The sequence below is a fragment of the Leptinotarsa decemlineata genome, unplaced genomic scaffold, assembly GCF_025532065.1.
Source record: "Leptinotarsa decemlineata unplaced genomic scaffold, Ldec_3_MD MMD2_tig00000505_RagTag_RagTag, whole genome shotgun sequence".
Taxonomy (NCBI): Eukaryota; Metazoa; Arthropoda; class Insecta; order Coleoptera; family Chrysomelidae; genus Leptinotarsa; species Leptinotarsa decemlineata.
Genome location: NW_027412549.1, coordinates 2,502,119 through 2,518,179, shown reverse-complemented (window position 1 = coordinate 2,518,179; position 16,061 = coordinate 2,502,119). Strand labels below are relative to the sequence as shown.

The 16,061-nt window shown below is 35.1% G+C and overlaps 1 long non-coding RNA gene across 1 annotated transcript; it reads left to right on the top strand.

The window, feature by feature from the left end:
- The first annotated feature begins 13,154 nt into the window (after window positions 1-13,154).
- LOC111517826 (uncharacterized) lies at window positions 13,155-15,589 on the top strand. The gene is made up of 2 exons (XR_002723861.2): window positions 13,155-13,288; window positions 15,287-15,589. It is a non-coding gene; the product is annotated as an uncharacterized lncRNA (long non-coding RNA).
- Window positions 15,590-16,061: the final 472 nt, after the last annotated feature.

Sequence of the window (16,061 nt, the reverse complement as noted above, 5' to 3'; positions counted from 1 at the left end):
ACGGTGGACAGCTATCTGGGACAATAACCTAGATGATATCAACGGAATCCGATATGCAGATGATGTATATAAGATTTTGAGTTGAAGAAATTCAAGATATCCAAGACTTTGTTTCAATTTTGAACAACAGAACAATTCATTCCATCTCCTGAAGACGCGCGTCGAGAGGAATATACCGATTCAGGTGTTTCGAAGCAGTGTTTGTTTTGGATTTATTCTACGCTAGACACATCCGTCTTTCAGGTGAAAGCGCATGCAATCTTACAAAGCACAAGCAATATTATTTTGGAGGACTCAGTACAGAAACGAAAGAGCTAAAATGTCTAGATCAGCAACTTTAAATATAAGTTGTTCATCAGTCGTGGGGACAAAATTCTTGGTCCCGCTGCTGGATGAACGAGAAACATCTGCAAGACTAACCTTTGTAAAGTACCTCGCATATGGTATGTTGGATATAATTCAATGTCCTGCGTGGTATTAGCTGGGAAATTAGTTGTTTTCCGGAGGGTATTTACTAGAACCTACGGTACAGGGTTTTTGGGAGAGATGGATTTTTCAAGATTTCATTTCAAATATTCATTTTTTCATGTATATATCTCCACTCGATAGAGTATTCAAACTTATAGTGCTTACTTGAATATATGAATGTCTTCTTAATATTTTCACGACAAAATATTGTTGTTGGATTAACGCAAGATAATACATTGATAACTAGGAGACCCACTAAAACCTACATTACATGTATAAGCCACTAGTACATAAACTCTTGATAACGAATAATCCATATCTATACTAATATAAATGTGAAAGTTTGTGAGGACGGATATATGTTTGTGGCTCTTTCATACGCCTAAACGACTGAACGGATTTAGATGCAACTTCATACAAGTACCTACAGCTCATACATCAGAATAACATATAGAATACAATTTACAAAGGTTATGTGTAATTTTGGTCATAACAATAAGTATTAGGTAAGTCGGAAAAATTCTTGCTCCCTAAAAACTCTTGGCGTGCGCTGCCTATACCGTTGGAGTTACATGCAGATAATGTACCGTAAAAATGTTTATTTCAAATAGTACTAAATAAAACTCCGCCATACTTTTTTTACTTTACAGATTTTTGAATATCTGTCAAATTCTTATAAAAATTGATCCTCTTGTTTTAAGTATTAATATAGTAAGTAATTTGGACGAATGGTTTAAAAGTTAACACGATAAGATTAACTTTACGCAACGCCATAAGCCATTACGCGTCGCGTCTACTATAAGACAACGGTGGACGATTCGCGGTACAGGGGCGGTCTGAGCAATGAAGTGCCATCGCCAAGAATACGACCGGAACGCGGGCAGACTCGCAAGGCCAGACGTAGTTGACAGTTGTGTTAGTTTTGCGAACATCTTTATAGTTAACACAATTTCATTTCTCGAAGCTATTCATTACTTAGTGCAGTTGACATATTTTTCCAGTTACTGTGTTTTTAACGTAAAAATATGAATTAATATTTTTTGCCCGCTCTTATATTAATGTACAGCCGAAGCTACTGCACCTAAAATTTCGAGATAGATAGATAGATAGATAATATATTACCTTTTTGTGCCATTTGTACAATGTATAGGTTCGTCACATAGAATAAGAAATATTGTACAGTAAATAAAAATTGTATCACGGTAGGTTCTTTGTATAGCATAAATAAGCATCAAGAAAGGGAATCAGGAATTTCCACCCCCGAGGGGAAAAATAGGGTTAAAAGGTTGTATTGAATTTCGTCAGTTTTGAAGTTGGAAACCTGTTTTGGGTTAATAAAATGTAACTATTTGTTCAAAATGGTGTGTCACAAAATTCAATGTACCAAACTGAATTATACGCGGGCGAAGCCGCGGGCAACAAATAGTTTAACTTAAAAACACAACACCGTCCTAAGACTTGTCGATCTCAAACAACGTTACCATATCCATACCTCTCTACATCTACCAATCATTCTGAAACAAAAAATGCATTCGAAACAACTTCTTTCAAACATTTGAACATTGATATAGACGAAAATCACATTGTTTGATTTGAAATCCCTGAAAGAATCGCACTCGCAGAGAATCATACATCGGTGAAAACAAGAGGTCATTGAAAGTCCGCATTGCCGGGTACAGGAAACACATACAGCGAGGAGAAACCAGCAATTCAGGAATAGCAGAGCATGTTTGGACTCATCAAAATAACATCAAGTGGTCTCAATCTGAAATCATCCGCAAGGAGGAACACTGGATTAGGAGAAAATTCAAAGGAGCTGCATATATGTTGTCCAACAACGCATTTAGCCCAGCTAGCGTACAGATACGCAACATATGGAAAGCGGTCAGCTCCCGCTAAAACAGATGAAATGGAGAGAGGGAAGAGGGGATAGGTGAAAGCACCCGAATGACCTATACATTTTCAGATATCGGAGAAATAAGTCCAGTCATAACCCAAAGACGATTGTGGATCCTAACAATCGAAACGTCGTGAAGTAACTTGGCTTGGATTCTTTTAATTTTTAATATTCATTTCTTGTTATCAGTTCAATTTTTAATTGTTGTTTGTATTTTATTCCATTGTAATTTCAGTTTTTTTGTCTAATATAATTGTTATTTTTAGCTAATCTTTTTAATTTTTACATATTCTTTGAGAGATTTCAAATCAATTTATGTCATATTAGATAATGGAAGTCCGAACTAATGAAATGCATCAAAAAACATTGTCAACCACTTTCAAATAAATATGAAAGAGTATCTATATAAAATTTATCTTACATTGAAAACTATCATCCCTAGGTGTACCTTTAGAAATTGTGGACAGAAAAGACTTCTTTTCAACTTCTCATCAGTACCTTTTTGGATGACTTCATAAGACGAAATTCTATTTTTCACCGGAAGAGACAAGTCTACTTTTTTCACGAAGGAGAAGGAGAATAACAAAAAGCTTTCTCCTGAAAACTAATCTCTCCTAAAAAAATATTGTCTTTTCAGTTTCAACCATTCTCTTGACTGCTATACTTGAACAACAGACCAGTCTTTCCAATTAGTTCCTTCAATGTACACCGTTCATAACTCAGCTGACCACTTTTATAAACAACAAAAATGTATTCTTCCTTGTTAGCCTAATAGGCGTGATCTCACCTTAAACAATAGATCGATGAAAAAACAACCGGAAGGTGTCACATTGTCCCGTTACGAAGAAAACAGTTGTAGGTGTAGACGATGCATAACATTTTTGCGATTGTGTATTCCTTATACGCCCCTTGAATGAAAGTGTGGTATTTCAATGGCCATGTTCTACATTATGTGATTAGTAATTTATATTGTTGTTTCTGCTGATTATATCTCTCACTGTAATTGATATCATTTGAAAAAGTAGATTTATGAGGTCAACTTGCCAACAGATATCAATACGAGAATTATCTGTAGTAAATGTCAATCAGAAAAGTGGTTCAACATAAAAAAATTCATATTAATTTGAATTCATGACCATCCAAACGGAGTTTTATATTTTCACCAATTTTTTTCAAATAGGGACTACCAAAAAAACATTGCTTATACGATAGACAACATCCTGTATATGACGGTTCATTTGAAAAGCCTGTGATTACCAAATCACACAAATTACACACCACGGTCATTTTTTTGAAGAATAAAATAATTTTCAAAGTTTTTGGTGCAAAGTTATTTTTATTCATTGTTAACAAAAACTCAATATTCAATAATATCGAACCTCTACTGACGATACCGCTATACTAGCTACACATAGCGACCCAAAAATGGCCCACACAAATACACCAAAAAGGCTAAATGACATATCCCACTGGCCTCAAAAAGTGGCGGATAAAAGCAAATGAAGCAAAATCAGTCAGTCTAACATTCACCTTAAGAAGAGGCTCTTGTGCTCCTGTCCCACTTAACAACATTGCAATTCCACAGGCAGATCATGTGAGATACCTTGGATTGCACTTGGACAAAAGACTCATCTGGAAAAAACTTATTTTCACGAAGAGAAAGCAACTTGGTATTCAACCGCGAAAACTTTACTGACTCATTGAACGAAAGTCTCAACTGTTTCTCGAAAATGAAATATTTCTGTACAAGGCAATACTGAAGCCCGTCTAGACGTATGGAATCCAACGATGGGGTACTTCATCCCATTCAAACATAAAAATCATACCAAGGTTTCAAAATAAAACACTCCGCATAATAACCAATGCCCCTGGTTTGTACCTAACGAGTTATCACACCGTTTTCTACACCTGCCCACTGTGGAACAGGAAATTATACGCCATACCTGAACCTATAAGGAGCGAATCAAACGACAGGCTCCAACCTGATTGAAATGAATATGATTTGATGTAATGTTGCAAATGCAATAAAAAATGAACAGTCAATTGAAAACCAAACGAACAAACAAACATCTTCACAAATTCAATAACATCCACCGACACCTTTCACAACTAACGTTTTACCTTACATTCCAGGACTATCTGAAAAAATAAGACGTTGATGATGTTAGAACTACTTTCGAAACAAAAAATTCACTGAGATCTATATTCACACATACAAAACCCAACAACATTGAAGACAAAACAAAAAAATTGCATTCATGAGATACCTTGTTCTTGTGGTAAAAGTTATATTAGTGAAATTTCGAGACCATTGAAAGTGCGTGAAAATGAACATCGAGAATACATAAAAAATAGACAATTGACAGGGTCTAAATTGTCAGAACACATTTTAAAATCAGACGGTGAACATCGAGTGGAATGGAACAAGACAAAAATGATTACCAATGAGCCTCACTCTAAGAGACGTAAGCTAAAAGAATCAGATATTCTCATATCGGAGAGAATTGTATTTTGAACAGCTCCTTAGAAATAGACCGTACTTGGCTACCCATCTTGAAGGAAAATTTGGATAATGGTGAAATGGCAACAGACTGATATTGGAGAGCACCTTGTATTACATCGAATGTTTCAGTTGTCAATCAACAACATTGACATAATTTCACATTTCAAAACTCCTTTGACATCTGTCGAAGAAGTTGAGAAATAAATAATCAAAAGGAATAACTGCAAATATCTCTGAATTTTTTGTCCATTTCTGAAGATGGATGCAGATTTTTTGGTTACTGATGAATAAAACATGTTTCTCTGTGAAAAATACTTTGATTGTACGCAGTAACTTATCAGGGGAAACTAAAAAGTTTGCCCTTTCTATGCTTGTATAAAGTTCTCCATTATAATTTTTATATTTTTTCAGTTTGTGGTAGGTAAAAAATACCCTAAAAAGTTGATGAAAAACTGATTTTCCTCCACAAAAATGACTTTCGTTGAATATTTAAATAATTAAATAGTAGCATAACAAAAACAAATACATTATACGATACAACAAAAATGTCAAATAGGACCATAACATACATATGTACTTCTGAATCTTTGATATAAAAAAATGAGAAAATGTGTCTACAAAAATCTTACTAATTGAAAATGCAGTTTCAGTTTTTCTTGAAATTGAAAATAGAGTTAATGCGCTGGGCAGTGTGTTGTATTCTCTGGTCATATTATATATATAAAACTGCTAGTGAAAAGAGAAGCGGTGTCCAGTGTTACTATCTTCATTCGGGCTTGAAGGCCGTCGTAGTTTGGAACTGCAGTGTCAAACTACTGAAAATATCGGCTGCGAAAGCCTCAACCAATCCATTAGAGAAGAGGAGTGTTTTGATATAATGAATGTATTCCGGTAACGAATGTATAAGATTTATTCTGGAATGAATATGTTGAGTATCTCCCTAGTAGAGTGTTGCACCACTGATGAGATTTTGGCTGGCGGAAACAGCGCAATCTGGCGATGGATGACAAGTTCATCTAGTTGCCTTGCAGTGGAAGGAAAAGAAAGAATCACATTCTGCGGTCGATGGCGAAGCTTGGCTTTGGAACTGATCGCCTTCAGGAACCTCTTTTACCTTTGATACTCGAGGATTAAATCTTCTGTAGGTTTCGTAGATGGTGTCTCTGTAGGGGAGATGCTACCATCTTACTTTGACTAGAGGTCTGTTTAGTTGAATCTCGTGACGTAAAGCGTTCTATGAGAATTTGACCGGGTTAGGTAGACCATTGTTGTAAATATGAGATGAAATTGGGCGGTGAAAATTTCTGATAAACGGTGAAACATTAGATGGGTTGATGGGTGTAAAGGATGCAATACACTTTTCGTCGAAACATCCATAGAAGATTGATAAGTTCAGAACTTTTCATTGATTTCCCTCACTACCAGGATTGATTGTTATGTCTTAATTTACATTCAAGGGTTGATTTTTGTATCATAATTCAGCAACCTTAGGATATGATTGCAGGCGGAAACTCAAATATGTGAACTTTATTCCAAGAAATGTGCAAGTTAAACTCTATAGAACATCAAAGGTTATTGAGGTATATATTCAGTGTGACCCATTTTTGATGGAAACACCCCCCTAAAATTTGAAGTTGTAAATCGATTTTAATATTTTATTTTAAATGTCAAGTACTAAAAGGTCTACCTTGGGATAAAATATGAAATGTTTATTAAAGTTTCAGGGCATATTACGATATTTTTTCTTAGTCGAAAATCGGGATTTTTTATTAACGATTTTTTTATTGAAAAAATCACTACGCCACTGGATTCAAAGTGCCTCTAAATAGGTGTGACCAAAATTTCATGAAAAAATATTCATTATTAACAAAGTTATGACAACTCAAAAATTCGAAAACTCACACAGCTAACAGTCACAATATACAATTTTTTATGATTTCAACAATAAAGTGCCGCCAGATGAAAAAAAAAAGCGTAAAAATTTTCAATGAAAATAACGGAATTACATTCACACAATTCACCTAACTTTTTGTGTGAGAAGTCCCCAGAGATAAAAGTCAAAAACTGTGAGGTCTGGAGATCTGGGTGGCCACTCTATAAACGGACTACCACGGCGTATCCATCGGTTTGGAAAATGTTCGTTAAGCCATTGCCTCACAGCTCTGGCATAATGAACTGAACACCCATCTAACTGGACAATTAAATTTGATCGTTCATTGATTGGCAGCTCGTGAATAGCATCCCAAAACTTTGTGTTCAAAATTATAGAAACCTCTGCGCATTCATGTTTTCCTCAAAAAAGAAAGGACCAATAATTCGTTCGTTCAATATCACACACCAGACGTTGATTTTTTGGGAATACTGGCTTTTACAGTTTATTACCCAGTTAGGATTAACCGCTGTCCAATAGCGATAATTCTGTGATGACATTAATCCATTTGTAGTGAAAGTGGCTTCGTCGGTATATAAAATATTTTTTTGGAAATTTCTATTGTTTAAATATTCCCCTTGGGTCCATAAACAATATTCCAGGCGTCTTGCTTCGTAGTCTTTTTGGAGTGTGTGTAAAAATTTTGGCTTGAAAGTTTCTCGTGGAATATTCAAATCTATAGTGGCATTCCTTATAGTGGCATTAGAATTATTTCCGAAATAATCTAAAATTATTTGATCATTCCTCTCATTTAGGTTTCGTCTTTGTACAGGATTACTTTTCAACATCATTTTTAATACTGCACCAGTTTCATTGAATATTTTATTTATTTTATTTACCGTACCGCAGTTAATACGAGGACGATCTGGATGTCTCTCATTAAATACTCTACAAACCTCTCTAGCACTTCTAACGTCATCTCACGAAAGGCGTACAATTTCAATTTTCTCTCTTACGCTTAATCTTGCAGCCATGAATGACACTGTAAGGTGAATATTGTTGACAATAGTACACTTAAATCTTTCACAAGTGTCAAACTGTAATATCATTTCCATGGCAACTAAGATTTAAATTGAAATATTAGGTCTTAGTTTGAGTTAATTTGCGTGAAAACTTGAATGTAATTCCATTATTTTCATTAAAAATATTTACGCTATCTGTTTTTTTTCATCTGGCGGCACTTTATTGTTGAAATCATAAAAAAAAATATTCTCATGGCTATATCTGTTGATATAGGGTGAATGAATATTTTTCCATGAAATTTTGGTCACACCTGTTTAGAGGCACTCTGACTCCAGTGGCGTAGTGATTTTTTTCAATAAAAAAAATCGTAGTATGCCCTGTAACTTCAATGAAAATTTCAAATTTCATCTCAAAATACACCTTTCAGTTCTTGACATTTCGAAAAAAAATTATTAAAATCGGTTTACAACTTCAAATTTTAGGGCGGTGTTTCCATCAAAAATGGGTCACACTGTATATACAACTTTATAGATAGAAATTGTGTTCCTAATTTTATAGTTGCTGTTTTGCTACATACGTCTTTTGTATTGGTTCGATAACAATTTTTGTTCCCGTGGTAAGAAATGTAATGAAACCTTGTGGATATCACTACTATTACACAAATGAAAATGCTTTCAGATGATCAAAGACAATAAAGGCTACGAGAGAAATGTCACCCAAGGTGACTAAACAAGACAATTACCCTCCGAAACTCCTCAGTCCGAACAACCACTTCATCGTAACTGGCGACAGATTTATAGCTAGCTCCCCTGCGTAAGCACATTGAAGGTACGAGTATTGTCTTTCGTTTCCACGGCACCCTACGACTCCTCAGGTAACAGTGGCGCACCAAAGAAAAAATTATCAATGTAATAACTGTTCCTGAAACTTACAAAAAATGATATGAATGGTTTATACTATCTAAATCTATGATAAACAATTACCTTGAAACTGTATCAGAGTAGCTAATTATCAAAAGATTGTTAACAATATCAATAAGAAATAAGGCACGAATATCATAATTATATATATATATATATATATATATATATATATATATATATATATATATATATATATATATATCATACACACTCAATAATATCTATATCTCTGTATCTATATCCTGGACCCGGAAGTCACGCAGGTAGCTATAGCTGCCTACGTGGTGATGTTAGATGATGCCTGGGAATGCTGGGTCTTCTAATTGAAACCACAAATGTGCGGTTGGCTCCTGTTGGTGACACCGTGCATATGTGATGTTTTTTTTTCCATTTTTGGTAACCAGTTGTTGTTCACCTTTGCAATTGGCTGCACCGCGCTGATGAGGCCAATAGCCAGAAACACGTGTCCGCGGTTTGCCTCCATATTTCTTGAGTGTCATGTCCACGAATTTCCTCTTTTTGATTTATATCATACACACTCAATAATATCTATATCTCTGTATCTATATCCTGGACCCGGAAGTCACGCAGGTAGCTATAGCTGCCTACGTGGTGATGTTAGATGATGCCTGGGAATGCTGGGTCTTCTAATTGAAACCACAAATGTGCGGTTGGCTCCTGTTGGTGACACCGTACATATGTGATGTTTTTTTTTCCATTTTTGGTAACCAGTTGTTGTCCACCTTTGCAATTGGCTGCACCGCGCTGATGAGGCCAATAGCCAGAAACACGTGTCCGCGGTTTGCCTCCATATTTCTTGAGTGTCATGTCCACGAATTTCCTCTTTTTGATTTATATCATACACATTCAATAATATCTATATATATATATATATATATATATATATATATATATATATATATATATATAGCACTCAAGAAAGTGGCAAACCATAGACATGGGCTTTTGGCCCATCATCAGTATGTTGCAGATGAGTGTATATATATATATATATATATATATATATATATATATATATATATATATATATATATATATATATATATTATATCTCGAATGATGCACTTATTGATAAGTAGTTCAAGTTGTGAACGGTAGCATTATTATTAATATATGCTGGGCCTTAGCAAAAATGTAAAGACCTATTAATGTGAATTGAAGGGGTTATATTTTTAGGAGTGAATAATTTTTTGTATCAGATGGAGTAGTAGAAAGCCAAAAACTTTCTTTTCCAAAAAAAACCTATTAATGTGTTTATGTATGGCATATAACATCGTTCAAATTTCCCTCAAGGTTTTTTTGGGTGGAGCGCATCCAAAACGTCCAATTTTCCATGATTCTAGCGCATGACTCAGAATGAAGAATCTGACCGACGATATGGGATATGTTGGCTTTGGAAACCGCTGTGGTTTGTGGCTTATACGCATACACCTGCGACTTAAGAAAACCCCACCAGGACAAGTCTTACGAGGTCAAATCGCATCATCTCGGTGGCCAGTTCATATCACCTCCACGTGGGATGACCATGCCTTTAAATCGCTCATGCAGAATATCTAATATGGCATGAGCTGTATGGAACGTACCGTCGTCCTGTTGAAACCACATGTCGTTGGTGACCAGATCATCCAATTCAGGCCAAAAGAAGTTGGGAATCATCGATCTTCAGTTCTCAAAGAAATATGGAATGATGTCTCCGTCAGTTGAAAATCCACACCAAACAGTAAATTTTTGGGATATATAGGACGCTCTTGGATCTCATGTGGATTGATATCGTCCCAAATTCGCTGAAGATGATTTTTCGAAGAAAACTAGGGTCAGTTATCAACTGCTCCAGAGCCCATTCAGGAGTCACACGTCGTCTATGTTAGTTTATTTTCAGTTCCTGGGTCAGTTCAATTTTGTAGGGGTGCAGGCAAAAGTCGCGACGCAAAAATTCGCCAAGTTGTAGTCTGCGAAAGGCCGACTTCTCATGAGCAACGCGAAATCGAATGCCTTGAACTCATTTGCACACGCTCACATACCGCGGCGATGTTTTCAGCAGATCTTGCATTTCGTCAACGTACGGGTGTTAGTTGATCGTTTACTGAACCAGCGGACTCAAATTTATCCACAATTTTGCGAATAGTCCTCTTGGTAGGACAATTATGGTTACCGCAAAATGGACGAAGCGCGCGGTACGTTGCCCGAATAGAGCACCAATTTTGATCAATTAATTTTATTATTTGCAGGGGTTGTTGAATGCTATATCCGCCTATGGTGATTTGGCAAAACAGACTGAATAAATGACAACAAATTTGACAAATGTAGCTTTAACCAGATGGCCGTTATCAATTGTCAAAGTTCGGAAACTCCTATTTGAAGTCTCGTTATAATAGTTATTAGCGATGGCAAAGTTTGCGTCCCGAGGGCCTCTGGCCCGAGGGACAGCAATTGCCTGAGGTTATTAAGGCTCATTAATTCCCGTGGTACATAGATAATTTTATTTCTGACCGATTTCAATAAAATTTTGTTCATTTTTGAAACGGAAAAATGTACCAATTCATTACCTTCCCGGTATATTTGAATCAGGTACCGTTGATTATAGTAGAGTTTTCTTGTTGCTAGGTTGTTGCTATGTTACTTGTTTATTCGTTTCAGTCAGAAACGTATAGTCCGAATTCTTTATGGACTAAATGGTCAATGCTAAAATCGATGGTGACTATACATGAGAAACGAGATATCACCAAGTTCAATGAACTACAAGCTTCTTTGAAACGGAAGAGTAAGAGTTATAAGCCGAAAAAGTCTGCTGTTTTATCTCCTAAAGATGTTATCAGATTCCTAAAGGACGCTCCTAATGATATTCATTTATTGCATAAGGTAATTTTTTTCTTATTTTCCTTTTTGTGTGTATTATTTCCTTTTTTTTGTTATAGGTTGTTTTGATTATGGGTTATTTTGGTGGATGCAGAAGTCAAGAACTTTTGAATATGAAGATATCGGATATAGAGGACCGGGATTCCTTTAAGGTAGTGAACGTACCGGAAAGTAAAACTGGTGTATCAAAGAAATTTACAGTTGTGGATGAAAAAGAGTTCTCCGCTTTGCCTTTATTAAGACTTTATATGTCTTTGCGTCCTAAAGGTATTGAACGATTTTTTTTGAGCTTCCGACAAAATAAATGTACATCTCAGCCAATTGGAAAAAACATGTTTGGGAAAATCCCCAGCAAAATCGCAATGTATTTAGGATTGCCAAACTCATCTTCCTATACGGGACATTGCCTTCGTCGCACTTCTTCTACTGCTCTAGCCAATGCAGGAGCAACTATGACTAACTTAAAAAGACACGGAGGTTGGAAAAGTTCCACGGTGGCGGAGGGGTATCTGGAGGATAGCATCGAATTGGGAAATAAAACGGCGCGTATGTTGTCTACTTTGTCATCAGAAGAGGCAGGTACCTCGACTGTAGTGAACAGAAGCTCCAGCCATACAAAAGAAGAAATTGTTTCCAGTGGCGGAAGTAATTTTCAGGGAACATTTCAAAATTGTACATTTATTATTTGTAATGACGTGAATAAATAAAATATGGTTCAGTTTTCATTTCTATTTATTTTTACTTGTGACATCTATAATGTCCCAAGGGAGTTATGACCCTCTTTATTGATAGCGTAACTATGACGATATAAGCTTATAATATCCCGGTCAGAAATAAACTATATTAATATTTCATCATGAGGGTTTCCATGAACAGTTCACAAAACCGCAACACTTGTTTCATTATAGAATGACCTCCTCGTATATTAGCACGCCTGAGGAAGCTGTAATGAAACAGGTGCTGCAGTAAATTGTTAATTGAGTGCGTTATGGATTTTTATCAAGTATCGGCCAGTTCCCCCACAAATTAAGTATTTCACTCAAATATTTAGGGGCTGCTTTTAAGAGACATAACAGTAAAACTTCATTGTACTTAATCAAACTGGATTCTTTGGTCACAGAAACAACATATCTGATTAAAAAAACCGCAGATATGGTAACTATTGGGATGGGTGATCAAAACTAGGGTTGATTTTAATGAATCTACTTGTCATTTTTGGATCATATTTTGAAAAGTAACCTACGCCATTCCTTCAATCATAGGCGTCTCTCAAAAATGTCAGAAAATTGCTATGGCTTAGTAGCTGGCTTTTGGTAAAAATGATTTTGTCACTCTGGAATAATATCTGTATTGAATATATTTTCATAGATTTGAACCCTTTGACATTTGTTTCTGAAAATGATATTTGTTTGCTGATTTGCAGGTTTGAACCTTCGTTAATTTTTCAAACAATTTCGTGTTGGATATACATAACAAAACATTTTTGAAAAGCTTATGACAAATTATAACTATTGCTACGAAGCCTTAAGATTTCAAATCATACCTTGAAAGAAGAATCACAGAAATTTTTTTGAGAATTTGAGAGAAAAGTCAGGTAAAACAGTCAACTTCAAAATTTTGACACCACTTATGAAATAATGATTTTTCACAAGATACTAGCAAATACTGACAATTTTGAAAGAGAATGAACACCACTGAACTGAAAATTGAAGAAGTAGTTTATACTCGTATGTATGCTATTCACTATTGATTACACATATTTGGGAAAGAAAGTTTTTGGCTTTCTAGTTCTCCATCTTGATACAAAAAATGTGGGAATCTTCCAAAGGAAGAAAGGAAGCAATCAATTTCAAAACTTTACTGTATACAAAGATGTGTAGATCATATAGTTTTTATAGTTCATCTCGATTTGTTAGTGGTTGGTTACACCTTTTTATAATGCGCTTAATTTTAATAGGGTCAGTTTTCGGTAAAGTTTGGAACTTTACCGACCTGGAGTGATGTTGTGATGAGTGATGTTGAAGTTCTGGTATGGCTGCAGGAATTGACACATTCGGCTGGAAAATCAAAGATAAATCAGGCTTTCCAGAGATCCAGTATATAACTAATTCCAAACTATATTCATTCATTGTACTTGCTAGGGCTATTCACTATCAACTACTATACATAAGTATAAGCCAGTCTCAAAACGTTGTTTGACATTTTGGAGCAATTCTGGAGGTAATTGAAGGTATTGTAAAAAATGAGATATAAAACTTTCTATGTTTTTTCACTATTTTTATTCCTAACTGATGTTGTTACTGCAGTTTCGTCCTATAAGGACACTTTCACGTAGTAACGGCTACATCCATCAATTCTTTGATGGTATTGTTTTTCTCGCAAGTTGACACCAAAATTTCTCATAACATGACCATTTCAATGGTTTGTCGCACTTAGTACTTTTCCTCTTCAAATTCTAAGGATGATGGTCACCAAGAGGCGGGGTAGGAGATATGACAGTTGATGTTACGACAGGAAGATGTCCCCTATAACATCAATAAATTAATGTTATTGTTTTTTTCGCAAGATAACGCCAAAAGTTTCTATAAAATGCCCATTTTATTGGTGTGTAACACTTAGTACTTTTTCTCTTCAAATTCTAAGGATGATGGTTACCAAGAGGAGGGGTAGGAGGTATGACAGTTGATGTTATGATAAGAAGATGTCCCTTTAAATTACCAATCGACTTGTAGTTGCTTTTTGTTCTTGACAATATGTCCTGAACACATTCTATCAATGTTTTAAGTCAACTTCGAATCTTTAAAGCTATTTTTTTAATTAAACTATTGCTTAGCAACTGGAAAGAAAACAAAATGTTATATAACATTAAAATCACTTTTTCTTTGGGAAATGCTTGAGGATTCTGTGTGGACGCCTATGTTCCCACATTTGAAACTCAGCATTACTCTCTGTTTAAATGAAGCAGTGACGTCTTCTGTTCGACACCCTCCCGCTGAAAACTAAAACGCGTAATATCTCTCCTCACCAAAAACTTGAGGACGCCAAGACAATAAGGTCGTCTGATTGATCTCCTTTGTTCTTGATTAAGATATAAGCTTTCAAATCAGAGTGAATTGAGAAAATTCATTGGATATGTTTGAGGCTTCTTATTTCTATGTGGGAGTTGAAACAAAAGAGTTGGTATGATCAGATAAGGTAAACAAAGCATAAATGAATAGTTTTTAACGTATCTCAGTAGCTGGTCTTTGATTTATTCGGTTCGTTATATTGGTATAATATTTTTTCACCTAAAAAAGAGGGAATATTGTTACTCCGTTTTCATTCAGATGAGTGGACTAAATTTTAAGATGACGTTAAAAAATGATAACCTGTAATTCTACTGATTAGAATGTAACAGTTATTTTATGTATTTATCCTTATCAACTGAAATTAATATCATGCAAAATGATTACTCATAATTTCCTAATGAAACCACTTTTGAATGATATCATATACGAAGATCTGTCATATCCAGATTTCAAAGCTTCTTGCAGATGATGATTATGATGCAATCTTTCAACATCAACTACTCTCAAGTACTCCGAAAAGTTAAATGGGGACTACCTAATGCTAGCTAAAGAAAGGAGAAGCTTTTTTCTTTCAATGTGCAAGCACATTCAATTAAACATTTATTTGGATGATGACATTATATGAAGAATGCATTTCAGCCCATGTTTTCTTTACAGGTATAAAATGAAGAACTGCAAAAAACTAAGAGTAAAATTCTTGTTTGTCCCAAAGATCTGCCTGCTCATTGGTTGAAGATGTGTAAAAGTTCTACCAAGTCCACCATTTCACCACTAATACAAGTAGATGGATCAACAACAGTAGGAAACCTAATTTACTTGATGACTACTTCACAGTTAACTTTTGAGGAAAAATACCGGTCACACTCCCCACTGTTCACTCCATAATGCCAGATATCACTGTTTTCAACCAAACATTGAAACATCTCAACTTCAAGCTTCAATAAAGGTTCTAATGGAGTCAGTGTCATGGTATTAGTGTTATATGAGCTCTGTGTTATAAAACAAAATTTTTTTTTCTCTTTTCGAAGATATCTTGAGATTATCCTAAACTCAAGGGTAAGAAATACATTAAATAAATACAAAATAGTTGCTTCAAACAAGTAATATTCAACATATTCTTAGCTTAACTATTTAAAATGTATATTACTGGAGTGTTTTTCCAACATCAAACCGCTATTTTGACACCTTGACACGAATTATATTTCTCGTTCACACAAAAGGGTTTTTAAAAACTTTTTATTTGAACAGAGTAACAACTAATAACTATGAAATGTAAGTACTGGCTATTACAAATCAGTTGCACCTGTTTATATATAAATTATTGCCGACTTTGCAGATATCAGCAAAATAATTGATGTCGTCTTCGGGTCATCGAACAATATCCTGCTGATGTAAGGGGTTATCGAACTGTAACTTCTCCATCCCCTGGGGA